The sequence below is a fragment of the Bos indicus x Bos taurus genome, chromosome 22 (genome assembly GCF_003369695.1).
Source record: "Bos indicus x Bos taurus breed Angus x Brahman F1 hybrid chromosome 22, Bos_hybrid_MaternalHap_v2.0, whole genome shotgun sequence".
Taxonomy (NCBI): domain Eukaryota; kingdom Metazoa; phylum Chordata; class Mammalia; order Artiodactyla; family Bovidae; genus Bos; species Bos indicus x Bos taurus.
The window spans coordinates 12,889,412-12,912,969 of NC_040097.1; the positions used below are offsets into that span (position 1 = coordinate 12,889,412).

At 39.3% G+C, this 23,558-nt stretch overlaps 1 protein-coding gene across 9 annotated transcripts in view; it reads right to left on the reverse strand.

Moving 5' to 3' along the window:
- SFMBT1 (Scm like with four mbt domains 1) overlaps window positions 1–23,558 on the reverse strand; it is a 121,502-nt gene that overhangs the window by 94,863 nt on the left and 3,081 nt on the right. For 7 of the 9 annotated variants that reach the window (XR_003507911.1, XM_027523830.1, XM_027523825.1 and 4 more), the window contains one exon: window positions 15,202–15,273. The exons of the other annotated variants lie outside the window; for them this stretch is intronic. The gene's annotated coding sequence lies outside the window, so the exon portion shown is untranslated. The remainder of the gene's footprint in view (window positions 1–15,201; window positions 15,274–23,558) is intronic. 9 annotated transcript variants of the gene reach the window in all.

A 23,558-nucleotide genomic window follows, 5' to 3' on the forward strand; every position in this document is an offset into this window, starting at 1 on the left:
TAATCTGCTGAGAATTTGAGAGAAGAAAAGAGAAAAAAGTTTGGCTTTTAAACACGTGAACCACTTATTTATTCAACAAATACTTGGTTCTTGTGCTGTACTGTGAAACAGCTACAAAGATAAAAAAAATTACCCCTTTGCCTCTAACTAGTGGGAGAAGGCAATGGCAACCCACTCCAGTACTCTTGCCTGGAAAAGCCATGGACGGAGGAGCCTGGTAGGCTGCAGTCCATGGGGTCGCTAAGTCGGACACAACTGAGCAACTTCACTTTTACTTTTCACTTTCATGCATTGGAGAAGGAAACGGCAACCCACTCCAGTGTTCTTGCCTGGAGAATCCCAGGGACGGGGGAGCCTGGTGGGCTGCCGTCTATGGGGTCGCACAGAGTCGGACATGACTGAAGCGACTTAGCAGCAGCAGGAGCAGTGGGAAAGGAGAAAAAAACAAGTATCAAGGTGAGATGTCTTAAGGCCTAGAGCAGAAGGACAAAAGAAACCTTTGAACTCAGAGAAGAGGTTCTGTCTTCTCAGTAAACAACAAGGCACATTTGAGTAAAGGGAGAAGAATCAGAAATTCTTCTAGCTCTCGGTTGCTCCTACAGCCTGGAGCGCAGGGGGCTTCTGGCAGAACCTCCCTAGCCCAGGGGAAGGCAGAGTAAGCAGCTTTCAAGAGGGAGAAGCTGGGCAGTGACTGGACATAGCTACCTGACCAGGGAGACATAGCTCATGGATCCTGATCTAACCCTCTGTAGAACTGGTAGCCCCCTTCTATTACAGAGATGCTTTGGGAAAATTAATTACAGCAACGAGAACTGTTCTTAACTCTCTTTACGTAACTTAGATGGGAAAATGCACAAGGGGGTAAAGTGGAGCCATGTTTCAAAAGCAGATGACATTCACTTAATTTGTACAACCAAAATACAGTCTGTCTGGCTAATGACATTTTATTTATAGCACAGTATTGGCTTTACAGTAGCTGAGAAAATGGCAAATAAGTCTCTCTCTGTATACAGAACGTACCTTATAAAACATAGTGTTTAAATACCTGGCTCAAATTTTTCCCACTAAATTTTAACTCCACAATGTTCTTTATACAACATCAACAAAACAACACCAGGTAAAAGATACAAACCATGTGCGGGAAAGACCACCAACCTTATAAATATGTTTTATATCTTTAGAACTGTTTTTCAATATTTACCAACGCAATCAGAAATCCACATGTTTACGATGTGGGTTTCTCAACTTTTCTCGCAATTGACCTCCACCTACTACTGAGCACCTCCTCCATTCCCAGCACTGCACTAGGGATGGAAGATTGTGATACAAAGGTCGGTCCTGCCCTAAAGGATTTTACAGTTAGAGACAGAGCCACCGGGGGAATTTCTGAAATGCAAGATATTAGAAAATCAGCTGCACAGAGAAGGAAAAGTTCACCGTAAGTCAAGATAGCTACCAAAAAAAAGTGGCATGCAAGAGTAAAGAAAATTCATCTCAAAGGATAGAAGGAATCTTGGAAAGGTAGAGGAAAGAGTAGAAGACATTACTAGCAGGGCAAACAGGATGCAAGAGGCAGCAAGGCAGGCTCAGGGCTGGCAACACGTGTGTGTGTGTGTGTGTGTGTGTGTGTGAGTGTGTGAGTGTGTGAGTGTATTAGGGGAAGCTGTGATTGCATGTAAGGTGGCAGGAGAGTTCAGTTTGCTGACGCACAGGACAAGGCCACACAGAAGGGTGTACATATACACAGAAAGTTACATACTATGCAAAAGGCACCAGGCAGGAAAGACTTGAAGAGTACTACATTTTAAAGTTTATCTGTTAGCTGACATATACATAGTTAAAGGATAATTAGGACTAGAGGTAGACCAGCAGAAAAGAGCCCAGGGATGAAAGACTGAGGGCTTGACTCAGAGAAGCAGACCTTAGAACTGTGAGGAAAGACTAAACCTAACAGGACTTCCCGGTGATGCAGTGGTTAAAAATCTGGCTTCCAATGCAGGGAATGTCAGTTCAATCCTTGGTCAGGGAACTAAGATCCCACATGCCACAGGGTGCAGCCAAAAAGTAAGTTAATAAACAAAACTTTCCTTTAAAAATTTTTTTTTAATAAAAAACAAATATGAAAAGAAGTTTGCTGGAGAATGAAGACTGAGAAAAGGGCACTGGACTTGCCAACACAAAGATCACTGGCCACGTGTGAGAGCTGTGGCAGAAGCAGAGGCTGTGATGTGGGTGGCAGAGATGAGAATATGAAGATACAAAGTGAATGCAGTGAATGGGAAGCAACTGTATATTTAGGTATAAAATGAACAAGCAGCAAACAGACAAGATTTAATGACCCCTTAAAAGGGCAGCAACATCCAGCAGTTCTCACAATCCTTTGTTCACTGAAGCAATTAGGAAAACACTGCCCAGCAAATCCAAAAGTCAAAGGGTAGGGCCCATACTTCTTATTATTCAAGGTGCTAGAATTAAAGGAAAATGACAGATACATTTTAGTCTTTGCAAGCTCAATTCCATAACCAACTAACAGAGTTCAGCTATAAAGATAACAAATGAACATATACTGATTGTAACATATTCTACCTTCTTTCTAGCTGAAAAACATTGACTGCTAAGAGACCAATAACAAAAACACAGAGATTGTTAAGCTACAAAAAAATTACAAAGTATTTCACATACCTTTTTGAAATCCTAAACCATGTTTTTATAAAGAAAACATCAGCAAGGCTAATCACAATAATCTAGAAACTTCCTATAGGAACTGTAATGCTATAGAATTTGATTATAATGTTGGCAAAACTAGTTCAATGCAAAATAGTTTTTCATCTGTTTCCAGTGTTGAGCCTTACATAGAAATAGTCCCAGCCAACCATAAAACTTGCTAAATAACAATTTGCACATTAGCTTGTACTCAAAATAATAAAAGTACTCATTCAATCCTTCATCTGAAGAATAAGCTCTTCTACACAGGGGACCACAAGTAAAAGATAAAGTTAGAATGGGTAGAATGTGTCATCATTAACACAACTCTTGGTTTTAAATACGGATGAGATCAAAGCTGAACAGAGGCAGTGTTCCACTAAAATCCACTGTTTTAGAATTTCATAATACCAAACATAATTCAAGAACTATGCCACCAGATAAATTCTGGAAAATGGGTTCCTTATAGATTCTTAAATCCTTTCAAAGTGTAACAGTATTATAGAGTCATTAATTCAAGATGCAAACCTCATTTGTTACAAAGCATGACTTGATATCTTCTTACCTTACAGAAAAAAAAAGCAGTTTTCTCCATCAAGGGCATATTAATGATTTTCAACAAAAGAATGGAAAATAAAACATTGCATTTATTATCATTTCCCTGTGCCTCTGATCAGAAACATTCCTACAAACTACTATTGCAAATAAAGTACCTTTTGTTTTAGAATATAGTCATGACTTCTAAAAATCTTGTGAAGAATTTTTAATTACATATATACCTTGAAACAGCAAAAAATAAAAAATCAAGAATTGACCCCCAAAAAAGTAACCCCTAAGAATTAAGGGTGATTTAAAATTGCATCAGGACCTACCTGGCGGTCCAGTGGTAGGACTCCATGCTTCCACTGCAGAGGGCACGGGTTCAATCCCTGCCTAGGAATTAAGACCCTGCAAGCCCCTGCAGCAGACCTCCCCCACCACCACCAACCCCAAAAAAGACAAAGCAGATTCTGTCACAATCATATGTAAAGCTTTCACTAACTTCCTAAATAATACACTCCAAACTCCTTACCAGGATCCACAAGACCCTGTAAGATCTGGTCCCTACATACCACTCCATCTTCCTTCCAATCACACTCCCTCTGTTGGTTCCTAACCCACCTACCACAGACTCTTTCCTGAGGACTATCCCTCTGCCCAAGCTGCTTCTCACCCTTCACACTGTAAATATCAAAGTCAGCAGTCCAGAAAGATTTTTTTCTCATCACCCTATTGAGTATGTCCTCATTTTATTCTCTAACATATCACTCAGCCTACCAGCAAGTACTTATCACAAATACCAGCTCCTATTTATTTCCTTTACTAGTTTATTATCCTCCTACTTTCCCACAATATAGGCATCCCTTTGTTTATGTTGTATCTACAATGCCAATAAATATTTGTAGAATGAGTAGCAGAAAGAAGAAATAAATCAAGGATGGAGGAAGGAGAGACAAGAAGGAAAAAAAAACATTTCCCATCTATATCCAAGTTTCCATCAGTTTTATAATACCAGATTTTTCCATGCTATAAGTGAAAGTAGAAGAGGTTCACTGTTGGCTGAGCTGAGTGCAAGAGTAATATTTTACACACAACTTAACCAATTTGTAAAGAACATCTCTAACAGCAGTCTGTTTATTTTGTATTCAGTGCATTTCTATTGAAAGATCAAATTATTGCTTCTCTACAACTAGTCTCAGGAGTTAACTAGTGCACATTTCAATTTGCCAATGTAAACGAGGAGAAAATTTTGCTTAAAACACAATGCCAAAAGGAGAAAAACATAATTATAAAATGCAAGCATTTTATGCCTAAATGCATTAGAAATGCCTCGAGAAGAACATGATGTTAATAAGGGGTGATTGGTAAATGGGACATATTATGTTATTATCTCTTTGTGTATGTTTAAAATTTACCATAATACAAAATAAAATAAATAAATGCCTCTAAGAAATCAAAACCAAGTAAGTACCTCTGGGTCACAGATACTTGCCTGGCTCAAGTACACTCTGTTGCCCACTGGAAACTTAATTTAAATGAATTGGTAACAGTCTCTAAAGGTGTTTTCATAAGACATCAGCTCCTCAGAAGCGTCGGTGGGCCCTCCCACCAGCTCGGTGTCACAAGCTTCCAGCCCAGTACCTTTCTATGAGAGTTCTCCAACAACCACAGCTCAAAAACAGAAACTTTATGGAAGTGATAAAACCATTTAAAAGGGAGAAGTAGTGGAAGCATGCAGAAGGGGAAAATAAATGATTTTTGCTTTAATTTAAATACTTCTCTTCTAGAATCTGGATGAGGCAGTATTTCTTTCTAAAGAGCGCTTCAGATTCTGAAGGGGGCTCATACAGAAGACTAAATGCAAATCCACCAGAGGCCAGCATCCCCAGCTGGAGCAGCCCTCCTCTCCAGGCCTCCTCCATGACATCAGGTAAAATGTTGCTGCTGCTGCTGGTGGAGATGCTGATGTGAAGGCCTCATTTATCAAGTGGCACAAAGAACAGAAAAATGTAAGCTGCTCTGGTGGTAGCTTTTTTTTTTTTTTTTTTGCTGTAGAAAAATGATGGTCTTCAGGAAAACAAAAAAAACAGAAATTTATTTCTAGTTTGTTTGGACTGAAGAAAATAATTGTATTAGGAAAGTAAGGGACTGCAGCTAGTCACGTTTTAAGACTGATTATATCCTTACAAGTGAATCCATAAACATAAGACAGATCCAAACCGGCACATGAAAGACTCATTTAGTTTTTAAGTAGCACAGGATCATCTTTTAAGAAAAATAATTAGCATTACAGAAATCCAAAATAACCTGATGAATGAAATAAGCTAGCATTTGAACATAAATTATTTAATTCCCCAAGAGCATGATAAATTATTCCCTGAAGATAACTTTTAACATTAAAAGCCCTGAGAATTTCAGGTTTTAATGAAAAAAAGGATGTGAATTTCATAAATAAATAAATTATAAAATTCCAAATCTATAAATGTAATCACTGCACTGGATTTCATTTTGTCTTTCGTTTTGAGGGCGGTAACTGGAAGTAGTAGTTTGTGACCTATCAGTGAGAGACCTCACACCCAAGGAACAGACATCAAACCTAAATCCCTCGGCCAACTTTAACTGGGGCCTAGAGAAGCAGGGAACTGGGCAAGACGAGCAAAAGTCCCACTTATTCCTACCATTTCCACTGTGATCTTCCTTCACATCTTGAGAGATTTAAATGCTGCCATCCGTAATCAAAAATAAGCTTATTAGTAACAGATTCAAGTCATAAATATTAACGAGCACCGAACATGAATATAGTTTGCAATAAAGTATATTTAGACCTTGGTACTGGAGAAGGCAATGGCACCCTACTCTAGTACTCTTGCCTGGAGAATCCAGGGACAGAGGAGCCTGGTGGGCTGCCATCTATGGGGTCGCACAGAGTCGGACATGACTGACGCGACTTAGCAGCAGCAGCAACAGACCTTGGTACCCTTGTTCATAAGGCAGAAGAGGAGCAACGAGATGCTGGCAATGCGTCCTGGAGCGGGTGGGAGAGGTGAGAATGATCTGAGCAGCAAAGGGAGGAGGCACTCAGTCAGAGGTACCATAAACACAAGCCTGTCACCTCTTGGAATCTTAAGTGACAACAGGGCTCTGAGGAAGGACTATAATCAGAATAAGAGAGGCCACTGTGATCTTCTAGGTGACAGAGATCTAATCTGGGACACAACTGGGCCTAAACACAGATTTACTGAACTCACGGAAATGAGCACTTAATCACACTAAGAGATCACGGCCACAGTGAAGACATGTTTCCTGTCGTGTTCCATTTCAAGAGGCTGAGTTCAGTTTTGTGGTTCAACATATGGATGTGACTAGGCTAAGCTGGAATTTAATTCTTAGCTTTCTAATCTTTCACTCATGATCTCAGATCTTACCCCGTGTTATTAATTTAGTCTGTCCTACACCTAAGTGTATCTCCACACGTGAATTAAATAAACACCACCTGTGCTGGATACTTTATGTTGGTACGTGTCGCCCCACACTTATCCTCCCAGACTCTCCCTGAATCCCACGCATGAATTTGCACGGCCAGCCCCCCGACCGTTGGCTCTCACTCCGCTCCGACAGCAGCCCTGGCAGGTGTATAGGTTTCTGCTCAGCTGTTAGTGAACTATAGCAGTATAAGTGGGAAAAGGTGGCGCGTGGATTCTGTGTAATACCATCTTCCCCTTTGCTCCTCCAGCCATTCCTTTTGTATCCAATTCCCAGAATTATAGCCGCCCCCTTTTTTAATGAAGTATACCTGATTTGTGCACAATGCTGTGCCAATCTGTGCAGTATAACAAAATGACTGTTAAACACAGAATCATAGCCCCCTTTTGACTGAAGACCTAGGAGAGGTTTATCGATGAGACATTGTCTGACAGCCTACCACATTCAGAATTTACACAATTCACAAACCAGGGTAGGAAGTTATGGTATGAAACATTCATCCATCCATCCAGTCAACAACTTACTGAGCACCTACTAAAGACAAGATCTAGTTTGAGGTGCTGGCGACACAACACAGACAAAAATCCCTGTCCTCAAAGAGCTAGCATTCAAGCGAAGGAAAGAGATAATACAGAGGCTGGAGAAGTAAAACACACAGTGTTAGATAATAAATGCTAAGGAGAAAAAAATAAGCAGAGGCAGGGATATGAAATGTTGGAGGAGGAGTGAAATTTTCTTTTTTTCACTGAGGTATACTTGATTTACAATGTCAGGTAATTCACAGTGATTCACAATTTTTAAAAGTATAGTTAAAATAATATATAGTTAGTATATATTATTGCTAGTTTATAGTTAGTATAATATTGGCTATATTCCCTGTGCTGGGCAATATACCCTCATTGCTTACTTATTTTCTGCATAATAGTTTGTACCTCTTAATTTGTACCTACCTCTATCTTGCCCTACTCCATAACAGTTTCTATATCTGTAAGTCTATTTCTATTTTGTTATACTCACTAGTTTGTTTTATTTTTTAGATTCTACATATAAGAGGTATCATACAGTATTTGTCTTTCTCTGACGGACTTATTTCACTGGGCATAATAACAGGAGGGCTGAAATCAATCACACGGGTCACTGAGCTTATTTTGGGGGAAAGATCCCGAAAAAGTGAGAGAGCTAGTTATGCACACATCTGTACGAAGGCACTCCAGGCAAGAACACATGCAACACGTGCAAAGGCCCTTAGGAAGGAGTCCCCTGGGCTCGCTGGACAGCAGATAATGGGGAGGAAGTCCTAAAAAGTGGGAGGGCTAGGCCATGGGAGCCTTATGGGATAGGAAGAAAATTTGAGTGAAAGCAGGAAGTTCTGAGCAGAGTGACATCATCTGATTTACCTGTTAACAGAATCTCACTATATCATGGGCAGCCTGGAGCAGGCAAGGGCAGAAGGAGGGGAATCAGTTAGGAGGCTACCGTAATAATCCAAATGAGACGAGACGACAGGTAAGACCAAAGAAATGACAGTAAGGATGGTGAGCAGATTCTGAACGTATCTTTAACTCTTATCTGATTCTTAAAAAGTCAACAACAACAAAAAAGAATACCAAAAAAAAAAAAAAAGTCAGGGGCTGGTCCCTGAATCTTGCTGAAATCCACATCAATAGAAACTCCTACCAACTGAGCATATAATTAGCCAAAGAAAACATAATAACTGCAAATTAACATTCAGCAATAGTCAATACAAGGAAAAACTAATGTATAACATGCCAGGGTTATAAAAATTTTAATAACTCAAAACAGCAAGTGACTCACATGGAAGAATTCAGCATAATAACCTCCCTCAGCAATTAAAGAGCAAATTAGGGGAACTCAACAGATAAAAAAGTAAAAAGTTTGGGGCCCACTGAGGAAATACTGTCATTTTTGCCAAGCTGCGTGCTTATGGACACAAGTTAACAGTTTCCCTTCCCTTCCCATATCCCGACTGCTGCTCACTGCAGTTCCAGGCAGGTCCCAATGAGCCTGCCCACAGCTTAAGATATGACAAATCACTGGAGCTAGTTCTTTGCTGCTTCTGCTGTTCTCAAAGAAGGAGAGTGGGTGAGACCCTCACCAAAGTTAAACAACTTTAGGAGGAAGTAGCACTAAAAGATTAAGGTTTAGAAAGAGATTTGAAAAGGAAAAGTCCAGGGTTCTTATTTTACACTGGGCCTTTTCTCCATTAAAAACAGAAATATTTTAAGTCTGAGAAAGTCTTACACTAACAATAACGATATATGAGTAAGTATTCAAAGATCACTCACTCCCTCACCTTTACTCCCACAAATATTATTCCACAAAATCTGTTTCTCAAAATAACACCCTACAAAAATGTTAGCCCCTTCACCCACCCCTGTCAAAGTATTTTCCACAGGAGGCACTCTGTACCTTTCCGACAGCTTTAAACACTAGCTATTTTGTGTGGCATCATCTTATGGTACTATAAACTCCTCAAGGGCAGGGAATTCCCTTATCTTTGCATTCCCTAAACTCCTGGCACCACCACTTTATACAGTCTGCTGAATAAATTTCTATGTCAATAGATCATGATACCTCCAATTCACTAGAAAGGAAAACACCAGAACTTTCTACTGCAGAAGTAACATTCCTGCCTCCAGGGAGGGGTAATGTCATTCTCATAAGGGAAGGAAATTCAGTGCCCATCATCTGCCTCAAGGCCAGCACCACTGACAGCCCTGGTGTGCACAAGGGCCAACCTCGAGTGCCTTTTTCACCTGAGAGGGCGTAAAAGCAGAACTCCTGTGTGAATTTACTGGGCATTATCCACAGGCAATTTGCTTGCTCTACAATCCTCTTCAAATCCTCTGACGTTAAAATAAGCCTTCGAACCATTTTCTTACACCTGTTCTTTAAACATTAAGTGGTGCAACTTGCCAGGCTTCCCTGTTGTTCACAATGCTATTCACAATACAAAGAACTTGACTAATCCTAATTGCCAATTTCTATACTTCTCAGATCACTTTCTGAAGGCACCTCATAAATGCACAAAAACTTGCTTTCTGCCACACTCTGTGATACTGTTTTTTTTGCCACAATCCCAAGTCTACAAGTTGCATCCTTTTGTCTGCCTTCATGAGTCAAAACTACTCACTAGAACACAAAATAAATGGCAGAAAGAATGCCACAGCAAAGCAAACACACTTGATTCTGGAAAGCCCAATAATGCACTTGGCAGCTCAAGTCCCTGCAGGGAAGGGCAGCCGAGCCTGTGGACCAGCAGCGCCCATCCACCCACCGCTGGCTGGGTGTGCACACCCTCTGTGCAAGCACTGACAGCCTCGGGTTAGGATATATTACAGTCAATTGTTACCCATCTTTTTTTCTGTTTGTTTTATTTACTTTTTAACTTAAGGATATTTGTTTTACAGAATTTTGCTGTGTTCTGCCAAATATCAACATAAATCAGCCATAGGTATACATATGTCCCCTCCTTCTTGGACCTCCCTCCCATCACCCTATTACCCATCCTTTGAGGACAATGCTTTAGAGGCAATAGCAATACGCAGAGGAGATACTCACGGTAGTATGAATGTATGCTCCAAGGGAATATTCTGAAGTTCTTCAGCAAAGGGATAAAAACTAAAAACTCAGATGATTGAAATATAATAACCACTCTAAGATTCAGCTACATAATGCCTCAAGATTCCAAATTCAGTTTCTTCAGAAGTTACTGTACTGGAACCAGAGCATTCTGTTTAAAATTTATCAAGTAGCTCAGATAAAAAGCAAATTAAAGAAAAAAGTTTAGCTGTCTACTGCCAACGAACAAAAGAATACAAAAAAAATTTCCAGCAACTTTCCTTGTGACCCAGCAGTTAAGAATCTGCCTTGCAATGCAGGGGATATGGGTTTGGTCTCTGGTCAGGCAACTAAATCTCCCAAGCGGGGCAGCTAAACCCAAGAGCTGCAACTAAGACCAACACAGTCAAGAAAATTTAAAAAGGTGTTTTTTAAAAAATTTCCAGAAAGTAAAATAATTTGTTAGTCGATCCATGCTGCTGTGATTTTCTCAAAACTAAAACACAAATATCATTTGATAATAAGCAGCACACACACAGGTCTTGGGCTTTAAAGGCATGATTAAGACCTCACAGTCTGTGGACATCTTCAGACACATCGGTCTCCCAAGACTCAGCTGGAAATTCTGTCCCTTCCACCCCTTCTATGCCACCAAAGGGGAAGGGGTGGCAAGGACTTCACCTCCAGCTCCCCTTACTCTACCACATCCAGTGCTGGTGAACAGTATTTATACAAATACTCGAACTCAGGGGGAAAAAATGCTTTCAGTATTAGAAAGCTGTCTTAATCCAAGCAAATTCAGTTATCATTAGTGCACAACGCTGTTTATAGCATAAAAAAATGGAAATAACCCAAAAGTATACAGAGAACTGTTTGAATAAATTACGGTGCATCTGTATAAACACATTACTAGGCAATCACTAAAAGAACAAGGCACACTGCTGTGTACTTTGATATATCCAAGATATTTTAAATGAAAAGAGCACTATCAACTGATTTTTTAAGTGGGTGGGGAAATATGTATCTTTATACAAATAGAATTTTTCTGGCAGAAAACAAAAAAAACTAGGAATAACAGTGACCTCCAGAGGGGACCAGGGGTCTTCCTTGGTGGTCCAGTGGTTAGCACTCGGGGCTTCACTGCATGGAGCGCACACAGGTTTGATCCCTGGTTGGGAAACTAAGATCCCACAAGCCATGCGGCATAGCCAAAAAAAAAAAAGATTAAGCATTGATACTTAAGTTTATGATTTGATAAAAATAGAGCAATGCAAGAAAAAGTGATGCCTATTAAAAGCCATCTCATTTTTCTTACCTATTTCTAAATTATTTGTGACAAAATTTGAGCTCAGTAAAATGTGTTGGTGGAAGAGTGGTATAGGAAAAGGTCCATTTTACCCATAGTAACTTTCAACTGTTTGCCACCATGCTAAAACAATGTATACGTTCTCCTCAAACCAAGATGGAAAAATCCCTTACATGTTTGGTGCCACAGTAATCCAAGTTTAAATGATTCAAATATACTAATAAATCTGCAACTAAAATTGTTACATTTTATATGTTAGTATCACATACTAATTATAATATGAGTAACCAGTTTTACAAAATATGTTTTTGTTTCTAACTTCAGGATTACCTGAGAGTCCAAATTTTCTAAACTCTCGCCAAAAATCAATTGAGTAAAAAACTAGAATACTAACTCATTTTCGTTTGTGCATGGAAGCAGGACAAAATATATCAAAATATATTAAACAACAACAAAGAAACTTTTAATTTAAAAATTTGTTTAAAAAATTTTTTAATTAAGAACTAGAGGGCTTCTTTTCCTCCATAGCTTCAAAATTTCCAAAACTTTTCCATTTCCAAACAGGACTGAGGAGGGGGTGGGAGGGATTATAGGCAAAGTCTAAGTCTGGTCAACCCTATTTCCCTTCTGTGGATGCCTCCCCTGTTCTCAGGGACCCCCATTCCCATCCAGATACATCTTCATCTGCACTCCCACCACAATAAGAACGTCGATTCAATTAACAATGGTGGGAGGACAGTGGATTCACTGGATTTTATTCTGCAGATCAACCTGGGCCTCATACACCTGCAAATAACAGGTTCTCACGAGGAACATGAGGGCAAAGAAAGTAGAATTGCCCTGTCCCATGCCCATAAAAAACCAGACTGGTAACTGCCTCTTTGGAACTACTTTCATGAAAAGAAGAGCATGTATACCTGTGGTGGATTCATTTTGATATTTGGCAAAACTAATACAATTATGTAAGGTTTAAAAATAAAATAAATAAAAAACAAAAAAAAGGAGAAGAGCAAATGACTGGAGCTAATGCCCTTCAATTTGATGTTTACTAATAGAAATGCATATGTAAGGGCTTCCCTGGTGGCTAAGTGGTTGACAACCCACCTGCCAATGCAGGAGACATAGGAGATGCAGCTTTGATCCCTGGGTCAGGGAAGATCTCCTGGAGAAGGGAATGGGAACCCACTCCAGAATTCTTGCAGGAGAATCCCATGGACAGAGGAGCCTGGCAGGCCACAATCCATAGGGTTGCAAAGAGCCAGACACAACTGAAGCGACTGAGCATACACACAGGCACACCATAGAACCTGATCTCTGCAAAAAGAGAAGCCACCGGAATGAGAAGTCCAAGTACGACAACTAGAGAGTAGCCCCCTGCTCATCACAACTAAAGAAAAGTCCCAAGCAGCAATGAAGACCCAGCACAGTCAAAAATAAATAAAATTATTTTTTAAGAAAAGGAATGCGTTTGTTGAAGATCTAAAGATGAGCAGTTATCCTCAAAAAAGTGAAGTTATAAGTTAATGTGATTAAAAAAAAAAGAAGTTGAAGAAAAAAGGAATTACGCTCACCTAGAAAAATAAACAGGCACTCCAGGCAGCAAAATATGACAAAGTATTGACTTATTATAAAAAAATTCAGAACAGGCAGAACTAAACTATAACACTGCCCCCAAATCTCTGGAGTTTAAAAAAAAACTTTTTTTCTTAGATCATTTACAAGCTGGTTGTTTATTCACACCTCCACTCAACATACATATATTTGCTATGCACCATTCTTAGTACAGGGATGCCATGCTGATTAAAGGAACTGGTTCCTATCTTCACAGAGTTGACAACAGTAAACACAAGAACAGTGCATTAGTGCCCTGTTTGGTTTTCCCACAAGGAACAACAAGGAGAAACAGTCCTGGAGCAGGTTTTAATGTTCTCTACCTTGTGACTTTAAAGCAGTCAATGATAAATTAAATTTTTTAATTTAAGTATTAAAGTGAACTGAAAGTAAGATAATTTCATTAAGTGATAAGCACCATGAAGAAAAGCAAGCAGTAAAGAGACAGGAAAGCCAGGGGAGTGGAGGTAAGGATGTTGAGGGAAGGGTTCGTGACTGAGCTAACCCCTCTGATGAAAAGGAACTAAATGTAACAAACTTTGCTGTACTTGGAGGGACAGAAAAGATGCATAGCGGATTGCGGAAAAGCAGGCAGAAAAGTGGCAGAGGTGGGCAAGGAACAAATTGCAAAGGGTATTACAGACCACAAGAGAAGTTTGGATTTTATTGTAATTGCTATAGAAAGCCAATGGCAGGCTTTAAACCAAGGAGTCACTAGATCAGATCTGATTAAACATCATAGCTTTTGTTTAGAATATAATACATTTTGGAGTAGAAACAAAGCTACAAATGGTGCTGCTGCAGTTTTGCCTCCATGCCTTTCCTCAGCTATAATGTATCTACTGTCTACTCTGCTATGTTGTATCCAGGGTACCAATGAGGAATAACAAGGTCTCTCACAGTCAGCTCTCAATCTGGTACAGACACTGAACAAGTAATTACATTTATAACATTCACAAGAGGAGAATATGCAGAAGGCCGAATGCCCAGGGCAAAGGGTAGTTAACCTGGCTTGGAGGCGTCCAGGAAGGAAAACTCCACAGGAAACTTGAGTCTTACAGGACAAACAAGAAATCTCCTTAGTGTCGTCCCCTAGACACAACAAAACCCCTGCTGGAACGTGAGAAAATTTAGGGGCTGCTGAAGACTTTCTTTTAAAGAATTTATATAAAATCATTAAGGTGGAATGGGGAAAAAAAGAGTTAACATAGAAAATATGCAACTGCTACTTCACAGGTATTGCTTACACACGATTTGTTAGGAACTTCAAAGGTACAAACTTCTAGTTGTAAGTCATGGAGATGTAATGTATAGCACAATGACTATAGTTAATATTATATTGCACATTTGAAAGTATCTAAAAGTCATCAGAGTGTATCTAAAAGTCATAAGAAAAAAATTTTGTAACTAGATATGGTGACAGATGTTAACTAGACATATTGTGATCATTTTACAATATATACAAATATCAAATGATCAGTTGTATACTTAAAACTAATGTAATGCTGTATATATCAATTATACCTCAATTTTAAAAGTTATTTAGAAAACCCTTCACTAGCATTTGGTTTTCCCACAACATTGAAAACACAGTAGTCTAAATGTCACTTCAACAAATGGGTCTGTGCTCTCCGTGTATATGTATGTATGTATGTATGTATGTATGTGTGTGTGTGTGTGCATGTGTGTTACCCACTGTGTACTGGGGTTAATCTTTTTTTGCAGCTTTTGAAGCCATTTTTATACTTAAACCAAGACAAGCTTTTATCGAAATTTTCAAACACAGAGATTTTGAAAAAATTCCAAATTCTCTCCACTTAGATTCAAAAGTTATTAAAATTTTCCTGATTTGCTGTATTTTTCCATATATATGTGCATATGTATTTGCATATATATTTCCATATATATGTGCACGTATTACACATATACATATTTTATGAGCCATTTAAAAGTGCTGAAACATCATGATACCTCACCTTTAACTCTTCAGTTTGATTCTCCCAAGAAAAAGGACATTCTCATATATAGTCACAATGTCATTATCATACCTAAAAAAAAAAAAAAAATTCCTTAATATCATCTATTAAGAAGTACACAGTTTTTAAAAGTTTTAAGTACAAAAGGTTTAGTTGGGAACTTTCGGAGAACACTGGTGGCCTAGTAATTATGGTTTTGGGTTTTCACTGCCAGGATCCAGAGTCAATCCCTGGTCGGGGAACTGAGCCCCCATAAGCTGCGTGGTGCAGCCAAAAAGAAAAGAGACAGAGAAACTTACTGAAGGAATGTATTTTAATAAAATGATTAATTTATTATTACTTGTATTTCATTATTTTTATTTCTAAAATGTAATAATGCTTTATAAAATTTCAGTTAAAAAGTCCAAATTTGAAGTAAATTTTTAAAATATTAAAAGAATAATTACAGTAGTCAAATAGGGCCAGAAGTATCAGATTGGTATATGCCAGACTGACATTTGAGGAGCCGTATGTTAGTGGAGGACACACTGGACATGCGGAGAAGAGGATGTGGGGAGGACCAGGGTCTGGCCAATGCTGGAGGGAGGGCACGTGTGAGAGGGGGCTGGGCTGAGCAGGTGACCAGACAAGCTCAAGGATTCTGTGCACATTCCTGAGGAGCCTGGACTTTACCCTGCTGGCAGCGGGATAAATTTATGTGATAAAATCAAGTTTGTTTAGAAAGAGCTATCTGTCCACAGTGTACCAGATGATCAGAGAAGGGTGGGGTAAAGGGGATGGACAACCATTTGGAGGCAACAGAACACATTTTTAACTGCAAATGGTTAACATTTTGGTTATATATGTTGAACAAACCTGCTATACTGGCAAATGAACAAAACAAAAACAGTAAAACTAAACTCAGTTTACTTGCATGTTCATGTTGTAGAAGAGCAGCTTTAGAGAAAGATAAGAGTCAATAAACACTACTGTAGAAGTTGAAAGGAACCCCTGGGCATTTCTGAGGTTTTCAGCATTTAAAGGAGCTGGCTCTTTTTACCACCTAGTTTCACTTTCCAAAGTGGCACTGCTTTTCCTTGGCAAGTTTCATCACAGCATTAATTTTATACTTACCAGTCACAAAATAAAACCAATGAGAAAGAGGCGGGGTGCTGCGCAGATAAAGCGGTTTTTGGACAAGCAGAGTACCCTCAGGCAGTCCTGAGCAACTAACTGCAGGGAGTTCCACTTAGAGAGGCCGAGAACCAGACACCAGCTCTGCCTCGGAGGAGGAAGAGGGCAGCATGGGGAGGCCTAAGTGGCAGGACAGGATGCTGGCCCTTCATTCCCCTTCCACCAGAACTCCAGTCTTTTCTTATTTTACATACTGGGCCTCCTGGAAAGATTTCACTTAACAAAGGGCCCCATAGCTTACAAAAATGTCTGAAAACCAAGAAGTCAGAACAGCACATTCTTAAGTCAAAGGTTGGTAATTTTCAATAAGAAGGCTCAGTTCCACAGGAAAGCTGTGGGGAGAAAAAAAGCTGTCAGGAGAAAAATTGGACACCATCACCAAGAAGGAAGGTAAAAAAAAAGAGACCTAGGCAGATGAGTCGGCTAGAGGAGTAGCTTTAAGGCAGACTAAGGAATTGTTTGGGACCTGTAGATTAAAGGGCCAGCGGAACTCCAAACTGGACAGGCCCAGAGAGACAGGATATATGGACCTGAAGCTCAGTAGAAAGGTTTAGGGGGGCACACAGGCTAGATGAAGTGGAAAGGTGGGGGGATCCCCCAAGGGAGGTGCAAACAGAGGAACAACAGAGGAGCTGCAAAGGTCACAGAAGGCAAAAAGAAAAAGGTCTGCCTCAAGTTAATACTGTGTGGAACCAGCCACAAATAGGGCCCCTTCAAGAGGAGACCCTGAATTCCAGGCGGTGTGTCCACAGCAAACGGGGCACAGGCTGGACTGATGGGGTGGTGCTCCAGAGAGCAGAAGCTGCAGAAGGGCAAAGGAACCAGGGTAGAGGGTACTGGCCAGGAAGCAAACAAAAGATTGGACAATGGGTCCAGGCCCAAAGGGGCTGAAACTCTTTGAGAGGAAAAGGAGGTCACAGTAAGGTCAAAGATGAGACAGGGAGAGTAGGGAAGCCTCTCAAAGAGCTTGTGGAAAAAGAATACTACCACAGAACCTGAGATTTCAGTAGTATAGCTGCTTTCAAAAGAGCTCCTCTCAAAGTTAATAGGAAGCCAAAATCAGGGTAAAGGTCAAGGGGTGGGCGGGGAGGAGACTGTTTTCAGAATCCTGTTGTGCCTCAAAGCCCTGGACAGGGCTGCAAAAGTCCTGGAGCCCTCAAGCATTCACTGCAAGAAGGGAGAGCCACCCTACAAGGCAAGGCCAGAAGAGCCCCTCCAGCTCTCTGCGTCCCCTGTCACAGCTACTACTGGCAGCAGAGTCATTTAAAGTTTCTCGCAGTTCACCCAGGAACCCTTAAGGAAAACCAGATGCAGGTAACGCCAAACAGCAGATTCTGTTTGCCAGTCTGCATGTGGTATTACTTGTATTAATAATAATAAAAACTTTCGTACATTTCAAATGCAAATATGAACCATGACTGAGGATTAAAATCAACTTCAAAATGGAAACAAAATGAAAGTAATGAACATCAGCCCTACATTAAGAAATGCTCGGGCTTCCCTGGTGGCTCAGTGGTAAAGGGTTCACCTGCCAATGCAGGAGACTCGGGTTCAATCCCTGATCAGGGAAGATCCCACGTGCTGCAGAGCAACTGAGCCTACGTGCCGCAACTACTAAAGCCCAATACCCTAGAGCCTGCACACTGCAACTAGAGAAAAGCCTACACACCAACAAAGACCAGCACAGCCAAAAATAAAGAAGCCCTTCCCTGGTGGGTCAGACGGTAAAGAATCTGCCTATAATGCACAAGACCTGGATTCAATCCCTGGGACAGCAAGGAGAACAAACCAGTCAATCCTAAAAGAAATCAACCCTGAATATTCATTGGAAGGACTGATGCTGAAGCTCCAATACTTTGGTTACCTGATGCCAAGAGCCGACTCATTGGAAAAGACCCTGATGCTGGGAAAGGTTGAGGGCAGGAGAAGAAGGGAGTGAAAGAAGATGAGATGGTTGGATGGCATCATCGACTCAATGGACATGAGTCTGAGCTAACTTCAGGAGATAGTGAAGGACAGGGAAGCCTAGGGTCTGTAGTCCATGGGGTCACAATTCCCCGATCATAAACGACCATGTTGTTGTTGTCTTCATTGCTAAATTGTGGCTAACTCTTTTGCAACCGCGTGGACCGTAGCCCACCAGTTTCCTCTATGCATGGGATTTCCCAGGCAAGAATACTGGAGTGGGGTTGCCATTTTCCTCTCCAGGGAATCTTCATACCCAGGGATCAAACCCATGCCTCCTGTACTGGCAGGCTTCACTGAGCTATCAGGAAAGCCCATAAATGATAACAACAAAATACCCAAAGTTTTTCATATTTCTAGGTTTAGCTACTAGATCACCTACTCCTGCCCATTTTGCTCAATAATAAAAACAAAAAGTAATCAAAAGGAAACTACATTCCTGGAAAAAACAGCTACCTATTGTTTTTTTTAAAGAAAATTATGTCTAACAGTGTAACTCTAGAAAACAACTAATCACTCTGATTTTCTTAAGAACTGAGCAGTTATTTAAAGCACCAAAAAAAAAAAAAAAAAATCAGGCTTCATAACATTCACTGTCACAAAGATAGTCAAAAGCACTCCTTGTCAAGAAGCAAGTTGGGGAGGAGGGGTGATGAAAAGATGCTCTAAAGTGTCCCCCCACCACCCTGGAACAAACAGTATTCAGGAAAGTCACCCCATGTTTACTAATACAGGAATCAAAAATAACAGTAAAGACGTATATAGCCCCAGGAACTATATTCAGTATCTTATAATAAGCTATGATGGAAAAGAATCTGCAAAGGAATATACACATACACACATACAGCTGAATCACTTTGCTGTACACGTGAAACTAACACAACAAATCAACTACACATCAATTAAAAATTGTAATAACAGTAAAGAAAACAATAATTTTTTAATTTATTTTAATTGGAGGCTAATTACTCTATGATATTGTGGTGGTTTTTGCCATACATTGATATAAATCAGCCACAGGTGTACATGTGTGTTAAAAAACACTTACATGTGTTGGCTGTTGTTTAGTTGCTCAGTTGTTTAGCTATTCTGAAAGGGCTAACTGCTCAACTCATACTCTGTGCCCAACTTGCTTTCTATGACTGGACATCTGTATTTCTCAAATCCAGAGGTACAGTAATACAATAAAGCTAAAACATAAAATATAGAGCATTAATTATGTGGTATCATTATTATGTAAACTATTAAGCCTCTTTTAAATACTCAATTAGTTTTCCATTAATACAGAAATGAGACTGAAATACAGTTAAAACCTCAACTAACCAGAACAGCTAGGGAATGAGTCACAGAATAATCATGCCTCTCAGATACTCAAAGGCTTATTTACAACTTTAGAATGCATAAACTCTTTTGGTTAACTGTTCTGGACCAAACACTTGACTCAGACCAACACTGTGAACATCAGTGACTACACAGTAAGGGGGTATACGAAGACCCACAAAGCTCTGTCCTCATCCAAATGAAATCCAAGACTGTAGCAACCTTTGCTTTACACTTTCCCTGTCATCATATTCTGCTTCCATCCCTCTCGTTCCAATAACCATGTATGTCAGAACTATATCTAAAAAAAAGGTACCTGGTTCTCACAGTTCTGCTGGCACCTACCAAGTTCCTCCAAAGGAGGTAACAAGCCCTCATATACAGGGTTCCAGGACCTATTTTACCTGCTGTGGAAATGTATTTTGTCAAAAGGAAATTCTGATACATGTATTACAACACAGATGACCCTTGAGGACACTACGCTACAATGAAATAAACCACTCACAAGAAGACAGATACTGTAAAATTCCACCTATATGAGATAGCCAGACGGTCAAATTCACAGAGGCAGAAGCAGAACGCTGGTCACCAGGGGCTGCAGGGAGGCAGGAATGGGGAATTATTGTCAATAATACAGACTTTCAGTTTGGGAAGATGAAAAAGTTGCCAAAATGGACAGTGGTGACCACTGCACAACACTGTGAATGTTCTTAATGCCACTTAATTGTACCCATTAAAATGGCAAATTTTATGTTGTGTATATTTTATCACAACTTACAAAATTAAATATTTTTAAATTAATGTAAGTTTGCTTCCTTATTAATTACTGTGTTCTAGAAATGATATAGTCAGTGCATCTGTGTAATCATTGATCACCCCAAGGTTATTTTATAATGATATGAGTAAAAATAAGCCAAAGTGGCTTAAAATTATGATTCCAAAGTAACATACACTATGTTTAACACGGAAAATGCATGTTTTTTCAAGAAACATGAAAAAACATTTTTTTCAAAAACAAGAAAATTCTTGTTTTTTCAAACAAGAAAGAACACTAGCAAAAACTGAGACAAGAAAGCACTAGTCTGGATACCGAATGAACATGAAATTAACATGGAAAATTAGTGATAACTCACAGGTGGCCTTACCACTGAGCAAATATTACATAGCAGCCACATCAAATAAAAACTATTCTGGAAAAATATAGTAATTTGGAATTCAAATCGAAGTACTTGCTGGTTAACACGTTAAACTTAATTTTTCAGCAGGAAAAATTCTTCAGGTATTTTAATGATTACTAAATTTCTCAGTCCTCTCATGTTGTCATTCCAGAAACAATCATCCTGTACTTGTAACTGCTGACAAACCACCCTCCATCTCTCATCTAAGACCCTCTCCAAATGTCATCTCATCCCAGAACTAACTTTCCCAGACCAAGCAGGTAACTGTCAACTGCCCGATCCACCCCAAATCAGTCTAGTAATTAACCTTTCTCCAGATTACGTAAAAAAGTCAGAAAGGAACCTGCATGCAGGACATACACCATGTTAGAAATGCCACCATGCAGTATTTATCCACAGTGCTTGGCTCTGAAGTTACTCAACCATCAAACCATGAAGTCAGCAGGGACCTAATACCTTTAGGATAATATATAGACAACATTTTTTTAATGATGCCCCTGAGCAATGATCTAAAGACAAAGAGAGGCAGTCTTCCCTGGCAGTCTTTGGCTAAGACTCCACTCCCAATGCAGGAGGTCCGGGTTCCATCTCTGGTCAAAGAACTAGATCCCACATGCCACAATTATGAGTACACATGCCCAAACTAAGACTCAGTGCAGCCAAATAAGTAAAAATGAAGATATATATGTATATAAAATATTTTAAAAATACAGAGAGCTGAATAAATTTATAAACATCCTCTTAAGTAAAAGAGACTAGAAAATAATTACAAATCTTTAGGTACCTTTGAGCAACAGGCAAAGGTTTACAATCAAATGTGTTAAAACCTCTACAGGAAAGTCATAATTTTTCTTTTAATAACCTGCCTTCTTATCCTCTCTCCCACCTCTGTAAAGCTTAAAAATGAACTTGTAACAACCTGACCACATCCTTTCTATTTTAAATATTTTCCAATGTTTAATTATTTGCCAATTCCATTTGAAGAAGTATAGAGTCATACCAAAATCCCACTCCCTGAAGTCTAATGGTTCAAAATCTTCCAGGTAACCAAAATCCCCAGAGAGCTTCACCCATTTAACAACTATGTACAAAAAGAAATATTTTTTTCAATTACAAAACATTCTAGTTAGAAAATAAAGTCTATTTACAGAAATAAAAGTACTCTCCCATAAGAAAGTTATACCATTTACTGATTACATGTCTTTTCATTCTCACTTAAATTATTCTGAAGCATTGGGTAACAGTCAAATAATTCCAGAAAGAAAAGTTTTAAGAATTTACAAGAGAGAAAAGCTTTAATAAAAAATATTTAGAATTTACAGTGTCTGCCTTACGTCTTCTGCTTTCTGGATGTATTCCTTTATTTAATGTGAACATGACAGCAAGTCGGGCTTCCCTAGTGGCTCAGACGGTAAAGCGTCTGTCTGCAATGCAGGAGACCTGGGTTCGATCCCTGGGTTGGGAAGATCCCCTGGAGAAGGAAACGGCAGCCCACTCCAGTATTCTTGCCTGGAAAATCCCATGGACCACGGAGCCTGGTAGGTTACAGTCCATGGGGGTCGCAAAGAGTCAGACACGACTGAGCAACTTCACTTCACTGACATGAAGTCATAATAAAAAGGCCAATGAAGTTTGGACAATTCAGCTTTTCTACAGACTTCAGAGAGTCAAAAGACAGCAGCTTCTATATCATCATTCTATAGTAAAGACCAGTCTAGTTACCACTGTGAAAGCAAAAGTACCCTAGAGAAGCAGCAAGATTATAGGCAAGAAAAGCACTTTTAAAGAGAAAAATCAGAGTTTACAGAACAATAAATAGCAAAGACGGAATTCACTTTAATGTTTTCTCATTTTGTACCTCTTTAGTTACATCGCTCAAAAATTTAACAAATTTTAAGTTAAATATCTGATAGTGCAAAAGCCAGGAAATCTAAAAAGAGCCACCAAAAAAAGGGAGGGAGGAAGGAAGAAAGGAGAAAAAAGGGTGGATCAATAATAACTAAGTGATAAATTACTTTCTTTGCTAATGATGCTATGAATCTTAGGGTAGCAAATTCAGCTTAGTTTTTGGCCAACTGTCTGACTCAGTCACAGAAAAACAGAATTATTCAGCAGAATCATCTCACAAAATAAAACCTTTGAACTTCGTGGACTATGCCCTATGCATCCCTACCACAGGACTTAGTTCTCAACTTGCTACAGCCTTGCAGTAAAAAACATAGACCTTCCTGAGAACTAACAAGAATTCAGTTACAACCTCTACCTCCTCTCCTTTAGCAACAGAAATAAGAAAGGGTACAAGAATATACTAAAAGGCATTTGGGAAAGATAAGTAAATTGCTGAAGTTCTTGCTTTAGTGGGAAACATAAAAGGCCCAACTTCCTAGGTCTAACACAAAAAGCAAAAACCAAACAAAAATTAAAAACCACCTGACATAATTTTTAGTTATCTTTTGTTTTTGCTTTCACTGCTAGAGTTTTAATGATCTGACAAACCAGGGGAATATCTTGCATATATAAATCAAGTTAACTGCTGTCATTTAAAAGGTTGTTAAAGCTTTATGCCCACATTCTTTAATTCAATGAACTTTTAAAAAATCAATTTTCATTTAATTTTCTCAGCAAATTCTAGGCTTTAAGGAACTGATTCATCTACTGACACTTAAACCTGACTTGTGGGAAAAGTTCATGATTCATCCTTTAAACCTACTGTCTGCAAAT